Genomic DNA, 11581 nt, shown 5'->3' with positions numbered 1-11581 from the left:
TCAAGGTATAATTTAACTTAATTGCAGAAACATACTGGGTTTTTTTGGTTTAAAGACCAGGCCATTCACTATTTTGCACTTGTATTTTACCTGTAAAAAGAATTGAGTCTGGTCTAATCTGTAGTGATCATACATCACAGCTTTAGAGTACCATACTTTTCAGGAAAAATGTAATTTTACATATGCACAGAATATGCTTCATGTTGTCTCTTTTCCACAATAATTTTACTTACAGTCTGTTATCAGCTGCGTTCAATGTGTAAGAAGTGCACACTACTAAAAATATGGTTCTACAATTATTAATTAGTCTTACTATTAAAAAAAGAATTAAATTCATCCCAGATAGCATGAGAACTCTTATTCATATGGAAATTTCCTACAGAAATTTCTAGATCCACCAGACACTACTTCTGGAGACTTTGTCTTAGTAAAGGCACTTGTAGTTAGGAAGAGTTGAACTGGTTCTGCCAGACAGAAGTTAAGATCTTGTACTCTTTTATGTCACTACAGCTTACATAACTGAGCTTCCCACACCAGGGAAAAAATTAATGAGTATATTGTTGTTGTTCCTATGGAAAATAAATATGTTCTCAGGCTTATGGATGGAGAAGAGAAAATGGAAAATATGTAGATGAAAAACATGGAAGACAATAATTCTCCCAAATAATTAAAAAATCCAACCTGGAAGGTGGAGATCTAAATTCTAGAGTATTTCAGACAGTTCACAACATCTTTTGACCTGTCCTTGCTGAGTCCTGAATACAACCATGATAGTCCACTAAAAATACATATTCCGTCTTAACCAGTCAACTACTGAGGAAAAAATCTTAAGTCAGAACCCAGCAAATATGTCTAGTTACCAATTATCCTATTACTCTCCTTACATACGTGAGAGACATAATTTCTACCTTGATCATGATATGCAGTCAGAGGGGTCATTTAAAATCTTTGGTGGAGCACCTATTTGAGGAATACAAGTAGGAAAAAAAAAAATCTTCATTACAGTTAATTACAGTTAAAATGGATTTGGAAGAGAAACCACTCATATTTTAGAGGCAGCCATGAAAAATGTAATGAGAGTCAGACCCTGATCTGCACTTACCACAGTTGCATTGGTGTAACTCTGCTGCCTTTGAAAGACTTTCTCTCCCTTTATACTTCTCCCAGCGAGATGAGAATCAGGCCTGCAGCCTACTTGCCCACCCTTGCCATGATGATGATGATAACGGTAATGAAAAAATTAATGGACCTGGAGTCAGTATTAAAAATTGCTTGTACCTAATACTAATTTTCCTCATGGCTGTGAAGCCCTCTTTTTGTTGAGAAGAAAAACAGAACAGTTACCAGCTGTTCACATAATGGCTAACACCAATAAGGGAAGACATGCATGTTAATGAACTGGGGGAAGGGAATCAGAAGGGGCACTCATCAGTGTGCAGCTGTAAGTGCAAATCCTTCCTCTGAGTATTTTTGAAATCTGACATCACGTTATGCTGGCAAATAGGCATGAGACAGAAATCAGCCCCAAACAAGGAAAACAGCACTTGCAGAGTCTACTTTCAGCCCTGACCAGGTGAACAGCCTGTCTTTCACCATGCTGTTAACAGTATTAGGACAGGTATTTTCACCACATGTGGCATCTTCTAAAAAATTATTATTGCAGTCACAAATGACCAGTCAAACTGAGATGACCTCACAGGTCCAGCAGAGAATAACAAGCGAAGAAAGACATGTGTGGATTAGAGCTGGTGAGAGAACAATAATGCCCTTTGTTCTGTCTAGTCTGTACATCACACAAACAAGTTGAAGCTTAAAGGCTTGCCTGCATGCAGAGTTGGTCTTCTTTCCAAGTTGATTTAAAATGTGATGTAGTTGTTTCAGTTCAAAAGCCAGCAAAACCCAGTTCTCCCTTATTTTAAACCCTGCTTATTGTCATCAGGTTTGGATCAGAGAAGCACAGACTTTTGCTGAAATATGCCATTTAGCCCAAAGTATTGTCTGCATCTAGGCTTACAGTACTCTTAACTAAGCCACCTCAGTTTTGGGAAAACAGGACAGGAACTGCTCCCAGGTCTCGTAGATGCAACAGACATCAGGCTACCATAGGTGCAAATTCCCTGCTTGTAATTCGCTTCCTCTGAATTTTCTGCAAGCAGTCTGAAGAGGCTTTAGGTCCTTGGAGGACCTCAGCAACTTTATCAGAGTCCTACAGAAGGTACCTTTGTTCAGCTTGTTCACACTTAACGATCTTGGGAGGCTAAATCATCAGAACTGAACAATGTGGCCTGCTTGAAAGAGAAGCCACATCCACAGGTGCCAATCTACAGATCTATGGATTATAATTCTACATAGCCAGAGGTAAAATTGCCAATAAGAAAGGCAGTGTCTAGTGCAAAACACAATAGGTGATGCAAAACTGCATAGCTAGGAGTATCTGATTTACATCTAAATCTACATTTACACACTAAAAATGCCTTTGAGTTTTTAGATGTGTAAACAGGTCTTTACAAAAGGGTTAAGATTTTATGGAGGGATGCTCACTTACTAGGTTTTTATTTCTCAGTAACAGATGTGGCACCGAAATCAGTACTGCAAGTTGTTATATCAACCTCCATATCGGGCTCAGATTGAACAGGAGCTGCCAGGGACACGTTCTCTCCTGTTTAATATGAAGACAGTCTTTTTCTTTTTTCTTTTTTTCTACTATTCTAGCTGTGTTTCTACAAGAAAAATGTATGCTGCACAGCAGTCAGCACTTCTCAGCAGGAAAAACTAAGACCAAGAACACAGAGATATATGAAATCAGAGAAGAAATGGAAAATATGAACAAGAGACATAAATTAGAAAAATAATTTAGAAAAAATCAATTTTCTAGTAAGTTCTACTTAGTCTCACAGAACACACTGAAATGAAATGCAAAACAGGGAGTCCAATTTCATCAAGATGCAAAGGTTGCACTTTATGAAAGCCAGTGGCATTGCATGAATTCATTTAATTCTGAAAAAGTGTTCAGAAAAGTAATTTCAAAAAGTAAAGGTTTCTGTTGCTTTTGCAAATGTCTGTAGCAGCTGTGTCTGAGAGACGGACCATTAACAGGATGAGGTGTATGCTTAAAAAAAGCCCACCCAAACACGTGTTCTGAAACTTACGGTTGAAGGCAGAGAGAGCACTTCAAGAGGCAAACTGATCTGACCTGACCTGACTGACCAGCTGATCCCTACCTAAGTGTTCCAACAACATAGCTAGGTTGCTCCTGTATATGCTTCTTGCAGCACACAACAGCAGCCAGAATAGGGCAGGAAGAAGCTCCTGAACATCTATCCTGGCCGCCTTCTTGGAGGCAGGACCTTGTACAAAACAAGAACTCACTGGGAACAGCTGTCCAGCTTGCTATTATAAACGTGCACTCAGCCTGGAGATTTCATGACACTGACCCATGAAGGGGGAAAGTTTTTCAAATCCAGTAATCTTATGCTGTACATTAGGCTGATTTGTACTTGTTTCTCCCCTCATAGATTTCATAGATAACTGCTTACCATCCTCTTCAACATCATGCCTGCAAACACTGTCCATGCAGTCTTCTTTTTTTTTTAGGACTAACAAATCAAATTCTTTAGCTTGACATCCCAGCCATGTTTTCCAGTCCTCTAGTCATTCTTGCTATGGTCCTCCAGACTACTTCCAGCTTCTGTCACATTCCAAGTTGGTGGTAGGGATAAACAGAAAAAGAGGGTTCTAAAGGCCAAACGAATGCTCAGACTGTTTAGACAAAGCTGTAAATAATCAGGAAAACCATGGCCATTTACTTGAGGAAATCAGCCTTTGCAGAATTTCTAGCACTCTTCCTACATGCAGATCAATGGCTTTCATTCTGTAGAGGCATGAGGGCAGAGGTGTGTAATTCACTCTTCCAATCTGAGGAAACCCAGGTCCCTTGTTCCTCTGATCATCAGCCAGACAGGCAACCGAATTTTCAGCTGTGACTTCAGTTATAAAGGGGGTTGAAGCCACCAGCTTGGTAATAACGTATTCTCTGCACACCTTCATCTGCCTCTGCCTCAGCTCCCAGTAACAGCCCATGCCAGGCCAGAGCAGAAATATTTTCTGCACCTGGGAGATGTTGTGCAGGTGTGCTCCTCTGTGCCATTACTCTGATCATAATCCCCACTGATGTGGCCATGCTGGAAATAAAAGTCTCCACCTTTTGCACTCCTGGTGATAGTGTCGGTGCCTATATAGGAAAGAGGTAATTGTGTGCCAGTGCATAGCTGCTGCATGATCCCTTTTGACATGAAGCAACAAGGAAAAGCACAGAAAACATTCAGCGCAGGGGAAATCTATCCAACGGGAGTTGCAGTTCTCAAGGTTGGAATTTGGTCAAAATACATCCATGTGTCCTGAAAACCTTATGGAAACTTTAACAGCCCAAAGAAGTTAAAATCTTGGATTTTCACCTCTTCTGGAAAGATTGCAGCACAGTAAGACACTGGCCATTTATTGATCAGAGCCTTCAAAGATTGGTTTTGTACATCAAAGCAATAAAGCGAGTTCATTGATTTTAAACACATGAAGAACTAACAGGATGGTCAACCGGGCTTCACTAAGGGCATATCATGCCTGGCAGATTTGATGGCCTCCTATGATGAGGTTACAGCATTGGTGGGTAAAGGAACATCACTGGACTTGTGCAAAGCATTTCATATTTTCCTACACATCTTTGACTCTGAAATGGAGAGACTTGGATTTGACAAGTGGACCACTCAGTGATTAAGGAATTGACTGAATGGTCCCACTGAAAGAGTTGTGGTCAATGGCTCAGTGTCCATGTAGAGAGGAGTGAGGAGTGGTGCCCCTCAGGGGTCTGTATTAGGACCAGTATTATTTAACATCTTTGTCAGGGACATGGACAGTAGGATCAGGTGCATCATCAGCAAGCTGGCTGATGACACCAAGCTTTGTGGGGTGGTTGACATGCTGGACAGGCCCCAGCATAAGAAAGACATGAACCTGTTGGAGGAGGGCCAGAGGGGGGCACAGAAATGACCAGAGGGCTGCAGCACCTCTCCCATGTGGAAAAGATGAGAGAGCTGGGGTTGTTCAGCCTGGAGAAAAGAAGGCTGTGGATATACCTTCCAGTTCCTAATGGGGGCCTCCAGGAGAGATAGGGAGGTTTTTTTAATCAGGGAGTATAGTGACAGGACAAGGGGGAATGGCTTTGAACTGAAAGAGGGTAGGTTTATACCAGATATACGAAAGAAATTTTTTTACTGTGAGGGTGGCGAGGCACTGGCATAGGTTGTGAAGGGAAGTTGTGGATGCCCCATCCCTGGAAGTGTTCAAGGCCAGGTTGGATGGGGCTTTAAGCAACCTAGTCTAGTGGAATGTGTCTTTGCCTATGGTAGAGGCATTGGAACTAGGCATTTGAAGATCTTTAAGGTCCCTTCAACCCAAATGTTGTCACCACTTGCTGCAGCTTCTTCAGCCTCATGTTCACGCACTAGTTGTAACTGCATTGCTGTAGCAAGGGTGGTGCAGTGGAAATAGCATGGGAATCCCAGTCATGAAAAGGGCTGGTCCAAGGAACAGCATGGGAGTTTTGATGCAGGCCAGAAGATGTGAATAGGAGTTGTGAGTGGGAAAAGCGAAGACAAAGAATCTGACCCAGTTGCTTGCTAGCTTAGGACATTCCCTCCTGTGAAGGGAGGGAAAAGCTAGGGACTCTGGAAATAAAGAGGGCATGAGAATATTATGATACATTAAATCATGAAGCATGAAAACTTCATTGAAACAACACCATTAGCATCACGCAGTTAAGCATTCAACAACTGGAAACTATAGTTCTTGCACTTCTGCAGCACTTGAGAGCCTTATTGTAATGTTAACAACATACTCTTCATGTTGATTTTGTATGTGATGTAGCAGTGTGCTCAGCCACGTTTTGGTCTTGGTTACTATATCCCATTCTGAGAATCTAGGGCTAGGGACCTATTTCTTTTCTTTTTAATGCTACCATAAATTCCATAGCATTAAACTCAAAGAGGAGTCATCATAAAAAACGCCAAAACCAAACAGATACAAGCATCAATGAAATAATATCCCGTTCTTATAAAATTGAAGAAACTTAAAAGTGGCAAGTAGCTAGGAAAGCTTAAAGTGAAGACTGCTATCTTCACTTTGAAGAAAATGATTTTTTACTCTAAATAAGCCTTGCGGATTCCAAAATATACTTCGTAAAATCATTGCTAACTGTCAGATGATTGAGTCATTCCAACTGAAGCCAGTAAAAAAATAGTTGTGGCACTGCAGCTGATGACAAGAGTTAGGTGTTTCAAGGCTCTAGACTATTTTTAAAAGTATGTAAAAGAATATAAAACACATAATTATTCAAATAAAAAATACACAATCTGAAATATGCAGTGTTTTGAAAATAAGCAAGTATCCTGACACCTGTAACATTGCTGCAATTTGGCTGGTAATATGATTATGCCAACTATTAGTGCAGTTGTCACCTGAAATGCTGAATACAAACAGTGGGTAAATGCTTAGTTTAAGTGAGCAAACATAGTGGGGCTTCTAAATCAATGACAATAGAAAGATCTTCCTTGGCTAGTTGCTGCGATGCCACACATATAGTTTGGCAGGAGGATGGTGCTGTGAAGGAGGAACACATTTCTCAGTTTGGGATCATGTTGTTCCTGTAAAATCTGACACAACCATTTTAATTTCTCCTCCAGCTTGAAGAGTTAGAGAACGTGTATATGTGTGTAGACTTCTGTACCAACACCCATGCCATTATCTATTCAGTAACACTGGCCTATGAGCATCAGAGGCCACATGCACTCACTGAAGTCATGGTGACATCCCAGTTGAGATTCCTATCCTTACATTCCAAAATTTGTAGGCTGCTCCTTCAAGCTGTCAAACTGAGGCACACTGTCTATATCCACATCTCAATAACAGAAACTTCTTTCTTTCAAAGAAAAACAAATAAAAACTATGGTGAACCAAATGACATGATTCATTAGTTAAAATCCCCCAAGAAAACACACTCTACCTAAATCAGTTGTGACAGCTATTAATAATCCTGCCAGCTGCTACAAGAGGCCTTTGAAATGTACTGAGATCTCAACTTAAAGGTCTCCTGATAATGCATCCACTGCAGCATTTTAGAAATGAGCCTTACACTCAGTTAAGCCTTTTTAATCTTTATTTGTAATGACTAAAGTGATTTATCTAGGCTTCAACAGTTCATTAGTTTTAATGGTGGATATCGGGAATTGGCATATTACCACAGCCAGGTGTCAGCAGTATCTAGGGGAAAGAAAATACTTTACTGAATGCAAGTCACAGGACAGTGAGGAAAGAGATGAGTATCATGTCACATGTTGTAGACAGTTGTTGAAACATTTTTGCAATGTTCCACCACCACTTGAATAACTCCAAATAAACAGTTTTGGAGGAACCAGCTAACCTTGGTTTTTGCAGAAGGCCTGAGGAAGAACAAGTGGCAGCTTGTTTGTACTTTCAAAGTGTGAAGATTACATGCTTAAAACCAGGTTCAGTTTTCATTCAGCTCTGGCTATGGCAAAATTCAACGTAAATGGGCATTCAAACAAGCAAGGTGCAGATTTCAACCATCATCCCAGTGTCAGGGTCTCTGCAGGGTGTCACATGTACAGACGTGGGAAAGAAGATAAAGCTGAAACTCACAGTCATCTTTCACATGTACTTCTCTATCAAGTCAAAACATACAGAGGACCTCTCAGTTTGTAATAAAGCCCCACATATTGCAAATTCACCAGAAAATATATCATTCTTTAAATATCTCCCAAGTCTGACACTAAAGACATGCAGTGGATAAAGCTATTTTAAGGAACTTGTGATTTTCCTCCTCACGGGTACTGCAAACACGTTCCAAGTCGAGTCTTTACTGTATAAAGGCACGTCCCAAATGACGCATTTATGGCAAAATGAAAAATGGAGCTACTGTGCAAAAAAACCAAAAATCATTCTTTTCAAGAACATTCCAGTTGTAGTCTCCTTCTTGTCAAGCACTTTAAACAAGCTCTAAAATGCTGGGAAACATACCTCAGATACACCTCAGACTTTTCCCTGCCACTGTCTTTGTGGAGGATCAGTGCACCTACAACAAACTAAGCAACTGCCTATGTTGCATGCAGACCTGTTTCTGAGCAAGAATTTGGGGACATCAGGACTTTGTACAACAGAGAATACCTCTTTAAAAATTATGTGACAAGATGTCAAAAAGCCAAAATGGTCCACTGCTGTGCCACTCACTGACTGTATCACTTTTCTTTTTAACCTATTGTTTCTTTGTTATGCTCCATAGAGAAATGCTGGACTTGTAAGATTGCCACCAAGCCAAGTTTCCAAAACTCCTGTTTAATATTTACCATTCAGACTCATCACATGCTTGCAGTTTTCCTTGCAACTTAACCTCTGTTGGGTCATGATTCCCAGCCTCAAGGATAGCTGGTGGAGGGTAGAGTGGATTTGGACAGCAGATTTTTCCTTGTTGGCAAGTCTTAATCTGCCCACTGTTCTTGGGCTTTTTGTTGGTTTTCTTGCTATTGTGAGTTCAAGACTTTTTTCTGCCTGCCTAGATGTGCCTGTGGCCTCCATCCCTGTAACATCCAAATGTCAATCAGTTCTTCACCGCACCTTCTATGGTTGCAAAGCAGCTGAACCTCTTGAACTCATCCTGTCCAGTACCCTGCTCAAGCAGGGCCACATAGAGCTAGTCGCTTTTTTAATATTTCGAAACAGAGAGAGAAAATAAATATTATTATTTCCATTGTGTAGCTAAAGAATCAAACAGAAATATTAGGGATTTGCCAAGGAAGTTACAGAACTGAAATTCTATAATTTTGATTCACAATAAGCCTTATTCAACATCACTGGGCACTTATGACTGTTCTTGCCTACTGGTGGTATGGACTGAATAAAAAGGATAAAAGGCTGACAAAACAAACAAACAAAACCAAAACAACAACAACCAGTGAGCAGTGTGGTAACTCAGATACACATCACAGTTTTACTTAACTAGCACTTTGTTTGTTTGCTTTTTGATGGGTATAAAGTGGGTAAATGAAAAATCTGATAATCTAAAAGAAGAAAATTTAGCCAGGGGAAACAAAAAAGAACAAATAAGAAGAACTGTAGGGAAAAATACTGAAGATGCACAGGTGTTAGCGCAAGACCCAAGGTACTACAAAATCTAGGTTGACAGTCTGTGCAGGCTTTTTAATCTCACAAAGTCCAGCAGTTGAGGGTTGGCCAAAGCAGTGTTTGCAGAAGCAACCAGGCTTGACTGAAGACTGCCAAGACAACGAACGCCAGTCCACCATTGTCCTTGGATAGAAAAGGGAGTGCAGAGGAAGGGGGTGAAAAGGAAGGGAGAGCAGGGGGAGGCTGAGGAGTAGGGGCTGTAAGGCATTTCCAACAGATTAGAGGGAGTCAGCTCTTCGCGGGATGAGGTCCTCTGAGGCTACTGCTGGGCCGGCTCCTCCTGGCATGCCTTTCTCGGCGTCACTCCCGAGACTCCACTCGTTCATTCTTAGGATCACTTCTGACCCTAAACGTTAAAAAGTCATGTGGGTGTATTTTTAAGCTAGTATCTATGGCTCTCGTTTTCTTTTGTGTCTGTTGAGCCTCTGGTCACTGACGGACTGCCTACTTCTTCCGCTCCTCCTGAGCTGCAGCCTAACTACACCCGCGGCCACCTCCGGGCCACACGCCCACTCTGTGCCTCCTTCGATCCCGCCAGCCGAGGGACGGCGGGGCGGACGGGGGAGGCGGTGCCGGGCTGCGCGGGCCCCACGCCTCCCTCACCGCCCCCGCGCCGTCAGACGAGACAAGATGGCGGCGGTCGGGCCCAGGCCGGGGGAGCGGCAGCGGGCTCGGCTGCCCGGTGTAGCGCGGGGAGCCGGGCCGTAACCCGCGTGTCTTCCCTGCTTTATTAACCACAGAGCTCGAGGAGCAGCAGAAGAGGCAGCGTGCGCCCTGTTTGCAGCCCTGAAATGACACCGAGACACTTGAACGCGGGCGGACGGGAGAGGATGGTGCCCTGATGCGCTGAAGGGCTGTACCAGTATCAGTGCTACAGAAAGCAGCACGCAGGTATGTGCATCAACAGAGAGGCAGTGTTGGATTAAAGTAAGACGCAGATGAAACTCGTTTATAAAGCAGAAACTTGATGAGAAGAAACCCCCACATTCAGTGGTCACGGCACTTAGAAAGTCCGTTGGTCGGCACCTTTCAGTACCTCTTGTTCGTAACAGGATTCTGTTTTTGTCATCTCTTCCTGCTGCTCTGGATTTGTTACTAGTTGGCAGAAAGCCCCAGTCGGGTACCCTTCTTACAGCCACCTACATCAGCAAAGGGCCTGTTCTTGCTCAGACAAACTCCAGTTTCATGTACAGTATGTTTGGTAGTAGTAGTTCCCATGTACATAGTTCAGCGCCCCCACTGGCATACGTTTAGTCCAGTGGTTGTCATACAACAATGACTGTGCTCCCTGTTTTTATGTGCCAGCTGGATTGTTCAGCACTTAAGATAAGAATGTGCCTACTCTTCTTAGTTTACTTTAAATTTCAGAAAAATGTTTGGTAAGCTGGCAAAATTTTCTGTTAGGACTCCAGGAAACTGTTTATATAAACTTAAGAACTTTAAGATTATATACATCAGTAATATTTATATATAAAGCAAACTGCTAAAACTTTTGACTTTAGATGTATCAAAAAGCAAGTCTAAGTATTGTAAGTTAGAAAAAACAACAGGACAGCTGGAGGACTGAGAAGGTAAGACAGCTAAACTTCGTGCTGTATTTTACCGGTTATAGCCTCCAAAATTACAATAGTGCAATGGCAACTCATGTTCCCCTCCTGACATGAGGGAAAGCAGTACTGCATTTGCACATAAGGCTTGCGCACAACACTGGTAGCTTTCACCTCACTCGTTTATAATTAAAACTTTCTAAGAGGTCACTGAGGTAAGAGATTGAAAAACCCTGTTTAGCTCAATACATGTCTTCCTACTCAGTAAAGGCAACAAGTCATTGATTACGGTTAGTGAAATTTTCAGTTGTTTTGTTAACAATCTGTGTATTAATGGCACTGCTTTTTCCACTTTCCTAGGCAGCAGCAGGAGAGAAAGAAATTTATCATAGCAACACTGAACCAAGACTACGTCTCAGCTCTTCATGTGGAACTGCTGACAGAGGAAGCTGCAGAACTGAAAGCAGTCAGTCCTTGACTGCATGAGACCATGCCTCTCACAGAAGGCAAATGATGTCTTACTTAAAAATATTTATGAAATGCAAACTTATTGATTCAGTTTTCTTAGAGCTGTTACACTTGAATAACTGCGCAAGGTTAAGCTTCCTACTCACTTCAAATTAAGATTTATAGTTTGATTTGCTGTGAAGACTACGGAGGTCAAATAAAAAAAAACAGCAAAAACTTTTCTTTTAGCATACAGGATCTTTCTTTCTCCTACTACAGGAGAGCCTTTTTAGATACATGGTGAACTAAAACTTAACAAGTACAGAACAAAACATACA

The 11581-nt window shown here is 41.7% G+C and overlaps 1 long non-coding RNA gene and 1 other non-coding gene across 2 annotated transcripts; both read left to right on the top strand.

Moving 5' to 3' along the window:
* Positions 1-7011: 7011 nt before the first annotated feature.
* LOC127471349 (uncharacterized) lies at positions 7012-11526 on the top strand. The gene is made up of 2 exons (XR_007904630.1): positions 7012-10140; positions 11157-11526. It is a non-coding gene; the product is annotated as an uncharacterized LOC127471349 (long non-coding RNA).
* On the top strand, positions 10806-10934 carry LOC127471512 (small nucleolar RNA SNORA47). The gene has a single exon (XR_007904681.1). It is a non-coding gene; the product is annotated as a small nucleolar RNA SNORA47 (small nucleolar RNA).
* Positions 11527-11581: the final 55 nt, after the last annotated feature.

The sequence above is a fragment of the Manacus candei genome, unplaced genomic scaffold (genome assembly GCF_025592945.1).
Source record: "Manacus candei isolate 608988 ecotype Guabito, Panama unplaced genomic scaffold, ASM2559294v1 h1tg000024l, whole genome shotgun sequence".
NCBI classification, from domain to species: domain Eukaryota; kingdom Metazoa; phylum Chordata; class Aves; order Passeriformes; family Pipridae; genus Manacus; species Manacus candei.
The sequence above is the reverse complement of the archived record's forward strand: the minus strand, read 5'-3'. Positions and strand labels throughout refer to the sequence as shown.